A 13,179-nucleotide genomic window follows, 5' to 3' on the forward strand; every position below is an offset into this window, starting at 1 on the left:
GACTTGGATCGTCTTTTTCTTACGAATGACAACACACCCACTCAACCTAACTAAATCATCTGACAGAGAAATGTTTGCTCTATGAAATGACGTTCAAAGTCATTGTTTACGTTTCGAGTTATACCCTTCTGACATGTTTCCCCTGAATTGCGGACAAACGAAATGCTCCAGTGGCATGTCGGTTCGTCGGTGCTACAACTGTCAACAACGAACCAGAACCTAAGTTTACTCGATTCAATTTGCTTATAAAACATTTCAACCGTACGCATAATTACAAAAAATGCTCAACCGAAACCAAATTTTCCACATTCTATTGCTGGCAACGCTGCGCCACCCCCAACTGATAACCAGTGTTCATACATCTACTCCTCCGTCATACACCCATCCAACCTAAGCAGACCAGAATCGCTGCCGTACGTCGGGGGAGAAAACCAGCAAAAGTGGGTCCCTTTGGTCCTGGATGTGTGCGTGCATCCGATACATTTCCCATCCTCCCCGGCGGCGGCGCTCCGACGTCGTTATAATTTCCCATACCTACTACGGCCTAGCACTGTGTTCGTTTTCGCGGTCTGCTTTTCTCGCATGACGGCAACGACGGTGTGGCTCCTTCCCATCAGCAGCAGAACCGTGTGTATCATCATCGTAACATCAGCGACCAGAACAAACAGAACAAAAGCACACCGCTCTTTCGCAATAAAACACCAATTCAAAAATCGGTTTTCCGCTCTCTGTGGCATCAATTTTTAAGTTGTCAAAAGTCTGAAGTTATCGAGCCGGAGAAGTGTACGGAAGAAAGTTGTGACCGATCGAATTTATCTCCTCGGAATCGTGTGCCGCGATCTTCAGTTCCCGGAACTAGTTGTCGGTTTCGCCGCGCGCGGATCGCAGAAAATAGTGCATTCAGAGTTCCTCGGTACCCGGTAGCTTGTGAGAAGGAATCCCGGAACCGGAAGTCAGCTACGGTTTGGCCAGTGCGTAGAACAAGAAGAAACTGAAGTGTTTTCACCCCACCCTTTCGTAGCCCCCATTTGGAGGAAAGCTCCCCATTTTGGGAAAATTTGCTCACCGCAACAGTGGTTGAACTTTTTCCGCCCTGCATCCACAACGGAAGCCCCTAAAGACCGGAAGTTCCATTTCGCTTCTTTTCTGTTCTTCTGCAAAACCGGAGAGTGTTACCGTCATTTCCTACCGAAAGGAGGAAAACCCCACATTCAAGAAAAAGAAAAACAACGAGCAAGTGCGTCGAGCCCAGCCCTGTTTCCTGTCATCCGTCATCCAGCCAACCACAGCAGCAGCAGCAGCCCCAAGCCAGGTGAGAGCTTTTTCCTAGGAAAAACGGCCATTTCATGACAGAAAGTGGCCCCATTTCGGGGCAAGTAAGCGATCCCCAAGATCTTTCCGACTGCGGGATCTCGGGCTTGTCACTTGTGACGTAACAACTCCCAAACCACCATCTAGGCAGGGAAGGGTGGACAGAAAAAAAATGTTTATACCGGGTTTGCTTCCCGGAACTGAAAAGTCGCTCATTCGGGTTCTGTGTGCCTGCTCTCGTTTCGGGTTTTCCTTTCCTCTGCAAACCAACCTACTACCCGTCGTTGCTGGTCGTCGCCGACGTCTCGGATTATCGATTTTTCCCCAACCACAGTACAGCTCGACTTCGCCAATCTCCCCCTCCGTCCGTCCGGTTCTGTATGGCGTGAGCGCTTCATGTTTTCACCTACAGGGCTGATGTATGGGGAGAGCTCGAGCATTGCTGCTGCCACTGCTTGTTCATACCCTCTAGAAACAGCGACGACAACAAAAACAAAAGCAACAACAACAACAACCCCAGCAACCCTTGGGAGGCGAGAGTTCCGTTCTTGTGGTATGCGTTGGGCTGCTCACCTTCTCAGTATAGGTAGGAATAGGAGAAGGTAGCCTTGCTAAAATGCAAAATCTGTTCTAACGTGCTTCACGTAGATGGAGTTCAGAATGAGAAGCAGGCTATGGGTTGGGGGAGTGTATCGTTGCTTTTTTATTATTTTGAAATTCAAACCGACAGGTAAACTAATTGACTTCGTTGCTAATTCGAACTCTTATCGCAGATGGCTCAGGTTGGATGCTGAACCGAATGCCAGTTTTTATTTGGGTGTATCGAAATGAAAAACTGTGTTTTTCCTGAGGGGAACTAGGCATGGTAAAGCGGAGAAATAACAGCAGTTTTCAAATACATGATTTCCCTAGTAAAGCAGATTTTGTTAACTCGTTATTTGTTCCAAATTGAATTTAAATTACATTTAATTTTAACCTAGGTGCTCCAGCTACTAGATTTACTTAACGGCCTTAATTGTGATAAATATCTAAGTGTTAGTACATTGTTCCTGTCTTGGAAATTCAGGTTTTTTAAATATGCATGTTAGTATAACAATTGTCATATTAAAACTAAAAACTAAAAACTAATGATTATCTAAGTATAAAGGTATAATCAGCGTCTTGTAGACAGTCAACTTTGATCAGCGGTGAATTTTATTCGACCGGAGCGTCATCCAGAGTACAAAGTAGGCACGATTCCCTGCCATAATGTCTGCTGGTATCATTTTTGGCGGTCACCAGTGAGCCCAAATACACGAACTCGTCGACCACCTCGATTTCGTCACCGTCAATCTGAACTCAGGGTGGGAGGCTAAAATTGTCTTCCTAAATGATCTTTATTTCTTGTATATGTGTGGTTTACATGTATTACTTATCAAATGACACAGATGCGTCTTTTCAACTTTAGTTCTTTTGAAATTTCAATTATTATCAATTACAATTCCTAGACCTATCAGGCCTGTTTTAAAAATGGCCACCTTTGTGAGATTGGTTTGTTTTAAATTTGGAAAACACACAAGCACAGGTGAAACGGGAACCTTATTTGCACGATGGTGTAAACATTATCACTTATACGGTATTTTGAGCGACCTAGATTTTATTCCTGTGAGTCTGTGCACATGATTCCCACACCGGAGCTGCGTAGAGGATCGCAGGTGATTTGTTTGTAGACAGCCAGTTTGTTCACCCTTGAGAGGCGGGATCTGCGGCAAATAAGCGGATACACTTGACTACTGTTTTCTGTACATGCGAACGGAAGAGGAGCTTTTCATCGAACAACATCCCGAGATAGGTTACTTCGGCGGACCACTCAACCCTTGTGCCATCCATGATTACAGTACAAGATGGAGCCGGTTTCAGTTTGGGCAGTTGCCAATGGAAGAACATGATCGTTTGTGTTTTGGAGGCATTGATTTTGATTTTCCACGTGGTGGCATAATCAGCAAAGGCGTTAAGGCATCGTTGAAGTTTGATCGTTATTTCGCGAGGCATCCTTCCTTTGACGGCTATTGCGGTATCATCTGCGAACAGGAAAAACACGCAACCGTCTCCAAGGAAAGGAATGTCGGAAGTGTAAATGCTGTAAAGCAAGGGGCGCAGCAGACTGCCTTGCGGGACTCCTGCTGGGATGGAAAACGTGTCTGAAAGACAACCATTCAACGATACCTTAAACGACCTTTGCTGGAGGTAGTTACGGGTGATTTTAACCAGATGTAATGGGTAGTTGAAGTTACAAAGCTTGTACACAAGTCCGTCATGCCAAATATTGTCAAACGCATTTTCAACGTCTAGCAAGGCCATGGCTGTGGACTTGGATACAGCTTTGTTACTTCGGATGTTATTCATCACCCGTACTAGCTGGTGATTAGTAGAATGCCCCTTTCTGAATCCAAACTGTTCCGGAAGGAGAATGTTATTTTCCTCGACAAACTTGAGCAAACGATTGAAAATGAGTTTCTCTAACAATTTGCTCAGCGCTGAAAGGAGGCTGATTGATCTGTGGCTTGAAGACAATGTTGGATCCTTACCGGGTTTGCGGATTGGTATGATTTTTGCTACTTTCCTGATGCTTGGAAAGTAGTGCAGTTACAAGCATCTGTTGAAGATAGCGGTTAGAAGAGTCTGCACTTTCATGCTGAGTTTCTTCAAGATCAAGTTGAATATACAAAGTCAAACCCGGGAGCCTTCATGTTCTTGGTGCATTTCAGCGCTGAGCAAATCTGTTGAACTGTAATCATATCTGCCGTAGGCACGACATAAGGGGAGGCATCTAGGTTTTGAACGCATTGCGCAGTTGGATAGTCGAGCCAAGCAAATGCGATGAAGCGACATGCTCGCCGATCGCATTTGCTTTTTCCTGTGGGGTGATTAAAAGCCGATCGTCATCATTTTCGACTCTGAGATGTGGAACGGGTTTGAGATGGGTTTTTAGGACCTTGGCTACCTTCCAGAATGGTCTGGAGCGGTCATCCAGATTCTGGACAACACGCCCGAAACTTTCATTTCGGAGTGAGTTCATTCTGGAAGCAATCTGCCTGTTCAGATCGGTCATTTCACGTTTTTTGTCCAGACCTCCAGTCCTCTGAAACTGGCGTCTACGAACATTTCTCAACCGAATCAGTAATTGGGTGTGGGAATCAATGGCAACAAACTTACCCCTCACAGGAACTTGTCGAACGTATGTCTCGTCAGCCATGGATATGGCCTGTTGGAGTCTTTCCAACGTCCGGTCGATGTAATCTATGGTGTCGAGCAGTGGATTTTCATCGATGTTGCTGTCCACCATTCGTCCGTACTGCACCCAGTTGACATGGTGGTAGTCTTTACGCAGGCAGTTTCTAGCAGGAACCACGTTGACACCGACTTCAGTCACCACCGGTTGGTGGTCGGAACTGAGATCGTTGTGCGCCTCCGGCTTGGATAGTACGATGTTCCACAGGAAAAACTACAAGAGACAGCCCAATGGGGTTGTACGCAATGATGACGTAGGACGTGGTATGATATAATAAATATTTTTGTTAACTGCAGCAGGAGCTTGTGTTTTGTGTAGGAATAGGAATTTTAGCGGGGTTCTCTCTGTTTATACTCTTTAGTATGACTATGATTGCCCTGAAAAGAACCTTTTGATATGAATTTTAGTTGGGACATGTTCAGAAAATTAACTCTTGGTGACCCTAAAAAGGGCCGATGGTAGTACAGGCTTAAAGCCTTTGGAAGATGATGATGACGTGTAGGCAGCTGCGTGTTCAGTGATGGCATCACGGATCACATTTTCTCGGCACACCTCAGGTTTCCTCGTACATCAGACCGGAGATGAGCTTGACACCACTACGTCGAGCCAGACGACGAATGGCAGGCCCTGGATGTTATCACGCAGAACCTTCCGATGACACTTGGCGACTCCTTTACCAACTCCTTGCCACGACCAGTCATGCCTCCTTTGTTGTATATTTGCTGTTGAACGGGTGAATCGCAACTAATGCGAACGCGCAGTAAGCTACCTGTTAGATAGACAACCAGCTCTGCCGGTACCATATTTTCTCGCTTCCTATTGGCTATACACAGTAACCAATGAGAAGTCGTTGGGAGCGTGTGGTTCTGAATATGGCGATGAGTGTGCAAAATATTACGCAATTCCATCCTCCCTATTCGGACGCGCCCGAGGATCGGAGGCGAATGCCACTTCGACTTGTTTCGTCTACTTACTACTCTCTGAAGACTGTGCTGCACGGTAAGAAAAAAGTACCCAAAATTGAGTTCCTTTCACTCATCACGTGGCTTCCGTGGGGCTAGATAAAATTAAGTTAAAGAAGAAAACTCAATTTTGAGTAATCCTGATCGTTGACCAAGTTGACAAAAAAATAATAAAACGGAGCAGACTGGAACCGAACCATGGACGTTGAGATTACGGGGCCCCCACTCGTCTATCAACGCTTGTAAAACTGAAATGGTTAAAGGCGCATAAGAGCAACCTCAATGAAAATAAACTTATATTTGAGTTCATTTATTATTACTCAATAGTTGAGTAAATTTTAACCAACGCCGCTTTTCAAATGATAGAACCCAACGTTGAGTTTTTTTAAACTTAATTTTGAGTATTTTTTTCTTGCCGTGTGGGGAAGCAGCATATGCATGTACGTAATTGGTGGATTTGTTAATTATTTCGACGCTTTTGGACAATGCTTGACATTTACTACTTTTTCAATAGTTTCTTGTTGAACATAAACAGTCAAAAGCATTGATATTGATGCGTAAGCGTAGCCCTGATCGATTGGTGATAAAGTTATTAAAATTGGTTCAGGGGCAGCTGAGTTATTAACGTGCAAAATCTTTCATAATTTGGATACATGTTTCATTTTCAGTTTTCACAAAGTGTACCCCCATATAGAAATCAAAGACGTAGTCCTACGTCAAAAATCCAGGGTGGAGTGATTTGCACAGTGCACAGTGTACAGTCCATGTTGTGCGTGGTCGAACAATAGACATCCGTTCCGGTTCCGCTGGTAGTTCCTCCAAGCTTCATGGCGGGCATTCAGTTTGCTCCCAACGATGAATCGGAAGCTAGTACGGGTGATGGCGGTCATGTCGTTCTTCAATTGGATTCCTCGTCCGTTGCTTGCAGTACACGTGGGCAGTAAACAGCGATAAACCGAACGTTTCCAGTTGGTGATTCCACCTCCACACTAACGGCCTCAATGATAGAAGTGCGGACGTGGGGCAGAGTGCAGAACTTGATTCCCTTTCTGACGATGACCGCTACACCCCCCCCCCCCCTGGAGCTGGTGCGATCAAGCCGGATAATGTTGTGGTCAGGCAACCAGAAGCTGTCGCCGGACTTTAGATGGGTCTCGGTTAGAAGGCCCACGTCGATGCTGTGCTTGCGGAGGAAGTCGGCAAGCTCAATCTGTTTTGCTTTTACAGAGCAAGCATTCCAGGTGACGATAGTTACCGGTTTAGACGCCATACTGGATGATGAACTTACCGAGCACTTGGATCTGTTCGGGCTTATTGCGGTACTTACGAAGAGCACCGGACATGTTGACGAAAATTTCCATCAGTTCATCCGCTGAGAACAGATCGGGGTTGTTGTTTTGCGCTGGTGCTTGTCTCCAGAATCCAGGGGGGAAGATGAAGAGCTTTGGCCAGCAGAATCACCAGACGTTTCTTGAGGGGGGGGGGGGGCGGATCGCACCCGTGAATTCGCTTGTCCATGAAGAGGCGGAAAGTCCTCCACCCTGAAAGCCGGAGCTTTATCCTTCCTTCGACCTGATTGATTGTTGGTGGACGCCTGTTTTCGGATGCGCTTGAAATCTTCGCGTTTAGGGCACTGCTTGTCGGATCCTTGGTGAGCACTACCACAGTTAGCGCATTTGGACGCCACAGCTTCATCCGCAGCACATTCGAAGGTGGCGTGGTTTTGAGCGCAATTGCCGCAGCGTGGCTTAATGTTACAGTTGCGGGTGCCGTGTCCGAAGTTCAGACACCGCTGACACTGAGTCACATCGCGATGGCCGCCACGGTATGGCTCCCAGCGGACGATGATGGAATTGATGGAGCGGATGGCTTTCAGTGCGTTGAGCGTCACCGTTCCTTTCTGGAACTGTAAAAGGAAAAGGCAATCCGGATACGCCTTCACATTCTCGTCTCTTTTTGTCATCCGATAGACGACACTTGGGGCCAGCTTGTACCGGTCCCTGATTTCTGCTTCGATAAACTTCGGGTCGAAGTTTGGTAGGCCCCTGATGACGACCTTGAACGGCTTCTCACCGGAAATGTCGTGGGTAAAGAATTCCACCTTGGAAGTCCTCAGGTGGGCGACGACCGAGTCATACTCCGCTTTGGTACGGAGCACCACCTTGGTGCTGACTCCACCCAACTTGCATTCGGCTTTAACGCCCGGCGTCGCTGGATCCGTAAGTAGCACATTAAGATGGGCATTTTTCACTACCAATGGAGGTAGATTCACTTTTGCCGTGCTCATTTCGGCAGTATTCTCGGTTTCGGCAGCGTCACCGAAATCTCCAACATCACTGTTGTTCGTCGCAGTGACATCGGACTGGCCTCGATTCTTCTTCCTCTTCTTGCTGCGTTTTTCCAATACAGCTGGCTGGATATTCCCATCCATGGAGAGAACAGCAAACCTGTTGGATGTAGGTACACCCGAGCTTCCTTCACCGGGGTTCTTGTCTTTCACCGGGCTTCGCGAGCGATGCTTCCCCATTTCGGGGCACACACACACAAAAAACCGCGAAAGAGAGTGTAACAAGTGGAAGTGTTGCGTCCAAGATTGGTGAGATTAATCGCGTGTAGTTTTCGTATATTTAGTTATTAAATTCCAAGAAAAAGTTTAAATGTTCGTAAAAGGTAAAACGTCCCAGAATCCCTATAAACTTTAGAACAATGCCAATAGCCACCACCAGAGCTCGTTGTGTGAAGTCATGAATAGACGTCCATAGGGGTAGCGTAATCGGGGCCATTGCGTGGAGAATTCGTGGCACGTACGACGGTTCAACGGTCACGGTTCGGGGTCATCGTCCACCAAGAGGCACAGTCATAAACCTGGCGATCATTATAGACTACGGTCACATAGCGAAAGTCAAAGCTAAAAATTAATAGTATGAAGGTGCGAACTAAAGCTAAAGTGCTAAAGTGAGCTAAGTTGGAAGTTTGAAGAAGTTGTAGAGGAAGTTGCCACGTATTATTAGCCAGCCGGGTAATTAGCATCATCAAGAAAACCCCGAACCAGATCCAACCGTTGTCTAGTGAGATCCGGTCGATAACCGCCATTTCGAATTCTCCTTCGTGCCCACAGGACCTCGCGGTTTTACCGTAACATTTGCGTACTCAACTCGATGTAATTTTTATGGCCACAAAAATAAACAAATGCAGTAAAAGCAGCGTAATGTCAGTTCATGCACTGTATTAATGATAATTTTGTCCTATTTGGCAAGTAATATTACACCATATTTTCGACACGATTGAAGTGCATCCACTTTGATGTGATATCAAAATTATTTTTTTTCTGTGTAGGATTTGGAAAGAGTACCTTGAAAAAAAAAAAATAATAGGGCATGTTTTAAATGTCAAAGTAAAATTCACTCAAAAAGTTTCAATTTCCAGAAACGTCATTTTGTTTTACTAGAAATAAAAAGTTATAAAATTGGCATTTGACTTGAAATAATCCTCACTTCATAATGAAATACCAAAGGGATTCCGAGAAGGATTGTGATGAAATTTTGAGATATATAAAATTCAGATGCATTGGAGCATGGAAACAATTGCAAAGAACTCAAAAAGTATATCAAGGAAAAAAGAATTCTACCAAGCCTACCGGAAAAAATCCATGGGACTTTTGAAAACTATGCGGAAATACGGCCGAATTAATCTCCTTGGGAACCACTGTGACGACATTTTCGCCGTACCACTGTTTGGTGAAATTTGAGTAGTGGCAGCTCGCCAAATCCGGCCAGAACCTCATGCTGCTTTAGAAAAGGCAGTAGGCTCTTCCGTAGGCACTCCTTCTGGTGAATTTGCTGGTTCATGGTCCCAGAAGTAACGAAAGTTTCGCGTTTTCAGCCCACAACTGCAGATTGCTTACCAGACAGGGAACTTTTTGGGGAATTTCAACTTTTTTTTTGATAGTACATTCTTCCGGGGCACTCGTCTGGTCCACCGAGGTGTAAAATTTCTGCGGAGGAATTTGATCGAAAACTGCCAGGAGCGAATGGATCGGGATTTTCGTTTCGAGTGTTCAAGGATCGAATCGCGACGGTGAAGCCATGATGTAAACAAGTGAAGTTATCCTGACAACCAATGCCTACTGTGATTTTATACACTTTTAGCTTGATTCAGTGAAATTTTGTAAAATTTTACTCAAAAAATGCTGCCATTCAATGTATCCGGATTTTTTCGTGTTCATTCTTTAGGTATAGTAGATTAAGAAATGAGGGGGAGAGCAGTCTAAAATCGGTAAAAAAAAAATGTTACTACGTTATCCTATCAAGTACACCTCACTGATCAACTAGACCCCATTTTACGGTTCAACTTAATATCTGAATAACTTTTAAACTCAGACCCCATTTCTGTGTGCGAAAGATTCTGCCTTCCTAAACAAGCTACGCTCAATGAACACAACAATTTAATTAATTCTCTTCCATCACTGAAATTGTCCTTTATTATTTCCCTCTGATGCTGGGTGAAGGGTGAAAGCGATCCTCTGATGAATAGATATTTTAGCTGCTTTGTGGAAACTATTCTATCGTTAAAACATTACGCATCAATAATGACGAATAGCTTTCGAATTGATTCCTGAAATCTGAAAAGAATAATAGCCGATTTGCGTAAGCCTACTTGTCGGATTGTAAACTAGTTAGAACCAAATCGACTTCGGTTAGGCATCTTGATGTCCGTTCCGCTTCCGCCCACAATACGCTTGGGCCTTAAAATCTAAGAGAAGGAGGAGACAATAGGGGGACTTTTATGCACCAATTTTCTGTCAAACGCGAACCAGCGTCTGATTGGTCGGCCGAACGTGAGAATTTTTTCAACAAGGAATCTATTTTCTTGTATTTTGACAGTCGACTTTGCCCCTCGCTTTGCCCATATTGATATAGTTTTTGTACGGTCGTTTCCGCGAGAGAAGAAGAACTCGTCACAGACAAAAAGAAGCCAGTTATCTCCTCTTCCTCTTAGCTTAAAACCGGTAAGAACCGAACTTTAAACAGGAGGGTGATTTATTTTTAATTATGCTGAGCGTGAAAAGCTGGATACTCATTTGTATGTGGCCCATTTGCATCGATCATACTCTTTAGTGTAAATCCGAACAACATACACACAAACCGCTGTCAAACACATTTTGACAGATCAATGTCCGTACATGTTTAGGTTTATACTCGAGGAAAATAATAAACATTGAAACAAGAATAAACTAAAAGAAAAAGAATAAAAGGGGTGTGTTGTCCGTTTAATTTCACTACAAAGTTCGTACATTAACAGATATGTGCATCAGAACGATTGAAAAACAACCTCTTTTCCTACCGTTCACGATCTACATCGGATGAGTGGCTATTAGACTGATCCAAAATTTGAAATTTTCGTTCCACAGTGCTCAAACGGTTCCACATCGGGTCCATATTAGCCTCCCAAAATTTAAACTCTTTTGGTAAGAAACTGACTTGGCACAAACCATTTGAAGTTTTGGAAATTACTATGGTAAAACCAAGAGGCAAGTCAGCTGTACTCAGAGCAAATAGTTTCGCAGCGAGTAGATTTGAGCAACTCATAATTCAAGACCAAAAATTGAAATCGCAAACCTAAACCACAAACGGGTAGAGGGAAATTTCCCCTACCTGTTCTTTATGTTGGTTTACCTTTACGGACTTTGGTTCGCGAGAAAATGGCCTTACAAGGTTTGTTTACAAAATGGAGTTAAGACCATTTCAATTGTTGGTCTTGAATTACTCAAAACTCATCAAAGTAGTCTCGCTTTGTTTAGCATATACAAACCTTCAATGAAAAGAGATTTTATTTATTTGAGTTGAAATCATGCATTTGTTAAATTTAGTAACCCACAAAATTGTATGAGATCACTTGCAGGACGGCTCATATCTGATAACATTTTGATCGGTGCTATGTGACATCAATCCGCATTAATCGTCAAGATATCGTAAACAGGGATTTGAATCTTATGAAAACACAGGATTTATCGTAGCTAAAGCATTTTTTATAGGCGATGACGGAGTAATCTACCCTCGACTCGTGAACCTCAGCTGGTGTATTAGATTCTGTCTAGACGCAAACCAGAGCGTACAAACCATACGATATCTACTGAAATCTTATATCAAAGGGCTGGTTACCACTGGTTACGACAGGAAGTCATATGCGGCGAAAAAGTTCCTTATATCTAGAAAGAAATAATTATGAAGGAATGTTATTTGATCGTACAAATGATCCGTGGTGTTCCAAAACTAGTCGCGACCATCGGAGGAACAAGACCTGGGACGCCATCAAGAATGGGTTGGCGAGATGTCGTCGGAGATTGGAAGGAAGTGTAATCTTGTGCTAGAAGTGGTAGAATACGTACAATATTTAGACCAGAATGGGTTTGCGGTAGGAGTCATGTTTTTCGCTGAAAGTGAAATAACTATAGATATGGTTTGTATTGATGTACTATATAAACAAATACCTACATTCAAAAAATTATTAACCTAATTGTATTTTTAATTTTATAAAATACTTCAATTAACAAAATTGTAGAGATTATTTCTTGATTTCCTGTACTTTGTTAGATTTAGCTACATAGGCGGACGCGATTCCACTCAGACGATATCCCATAAGCCATATAGAAGGTGTGACTTGCAGCGCTCCTCTAACCTGGAAATCTCTTAGGACGGATTGTTGGTTGGCAGTAGTTTGAAAGTGACAAACATCTCATCGATAGTAGCCTTATGACCACTTGGAACTTGAAGTGATCGCTCAGACAGAGAGTTTTGATTCTCCTCGGGGACTGCTGTTGTGAAGTGATGGCCATGTAAATCAAATGGGAATCACTTCACCGGGAGTGATAAGTTGTCACTTCACCGTGAAGTGACATCGTTAATAAGGACTATGGTCGTAGTTTTTCTGAGTGATATTCGCAACACCATTGTTTCCATCTTAAGCAGTCTTAATAAGACTTATATTTGTGTTGATTAAGATAGCTCAATCTCAAATATTTATTGCATCAAGGCCTTTCTCAGATTGTACCCGGAGATATTCGATTTGTGGCAGTTGGGGACAATCTTAGCCCTTCTTAATACATCATTACGTTTTTGTTGTTCCTGCATATAAGCTTCGTGGCGATGTTCCTAGTACTTGTGGATGCTACTTTTCAAAGTTGTCAAAGAGGGAGGAAGCCAAAAGAAAAATGATGCGATGAATAGCAGTTTATGACTTGACGATGTTGGCAAGGACACTATCCGCTCTTGAGCTTAAACGCAGTGAATTCCAAAAGGAATTCCGGAGAATTCCAGGAGAGCTCAGTGTTAAACTTTCCCTGATAGCTTGAACAATAGTTTCAGGCAATTTCATGTTCAATAGCTGGACAGCCTTGTTGATGCCATAATGCTACTCTTGGAAATTCAGCAAAATCCTAAATACTGGGAGAAGGAGAAACAAACGGCGCCACAAGTCGCAAACTCGAAACAGCTACAATTTTTCTGCAAATATATCCATCCGATCGGTGATGGTATCCGTTAACTCAAGCCTGGTGGTCGTCTTGAATCATCGTTACAATCCGTGAATTCTGTAACACCGGACACAGCATCACTAGTATCTCATATGCAAGAACTT

General features: G+C 43.7%; 1 protein-coding gene across 2 annotated transcripts in view; it reads left to right on the forward strand.

Annotated features, from left to right (window-relative positions):
- Positions 1–677: 677 nt before the first annotated feature.
- Positions 678–13,179, forward strand: part of LOC135707163 (RNA-binding protein MEX3B) — a 184,160-nt gene continuing 171,658 nt past the window's right edge. For both annotated transcript variants that reach the window (XM_065228906.1, XM_065228908.1), the window contains exon 1: positions 678–1,312. The gene's annotated coding sequence lies outside the window, so the exon portion shown is untranslated. The remainder of the gene's footprint in view (positions 1,313–13,179) is intronic.

The sequence above is a fragment of the Ochlerotatus camptorhynchus genome, unplaced genomic scaffold (genome assembly GCF_037179485.1).
Source record: "Ochlerotatus camptorhynchus isolate MF236.1 unplaced genomic scaffold, CSIRO-AGI_Acam_v1.1 ptg000304l, whole genome shotgun sequence".
In the NCBI taxonomy this organism is placed as follows: domain Eukaryota; kingdom Metazoa; phylum Arthropoda; class Insecta; order Diptera; family Culicidae; genus Ochlerotatus; species Ochlerotatus camptorhynchus.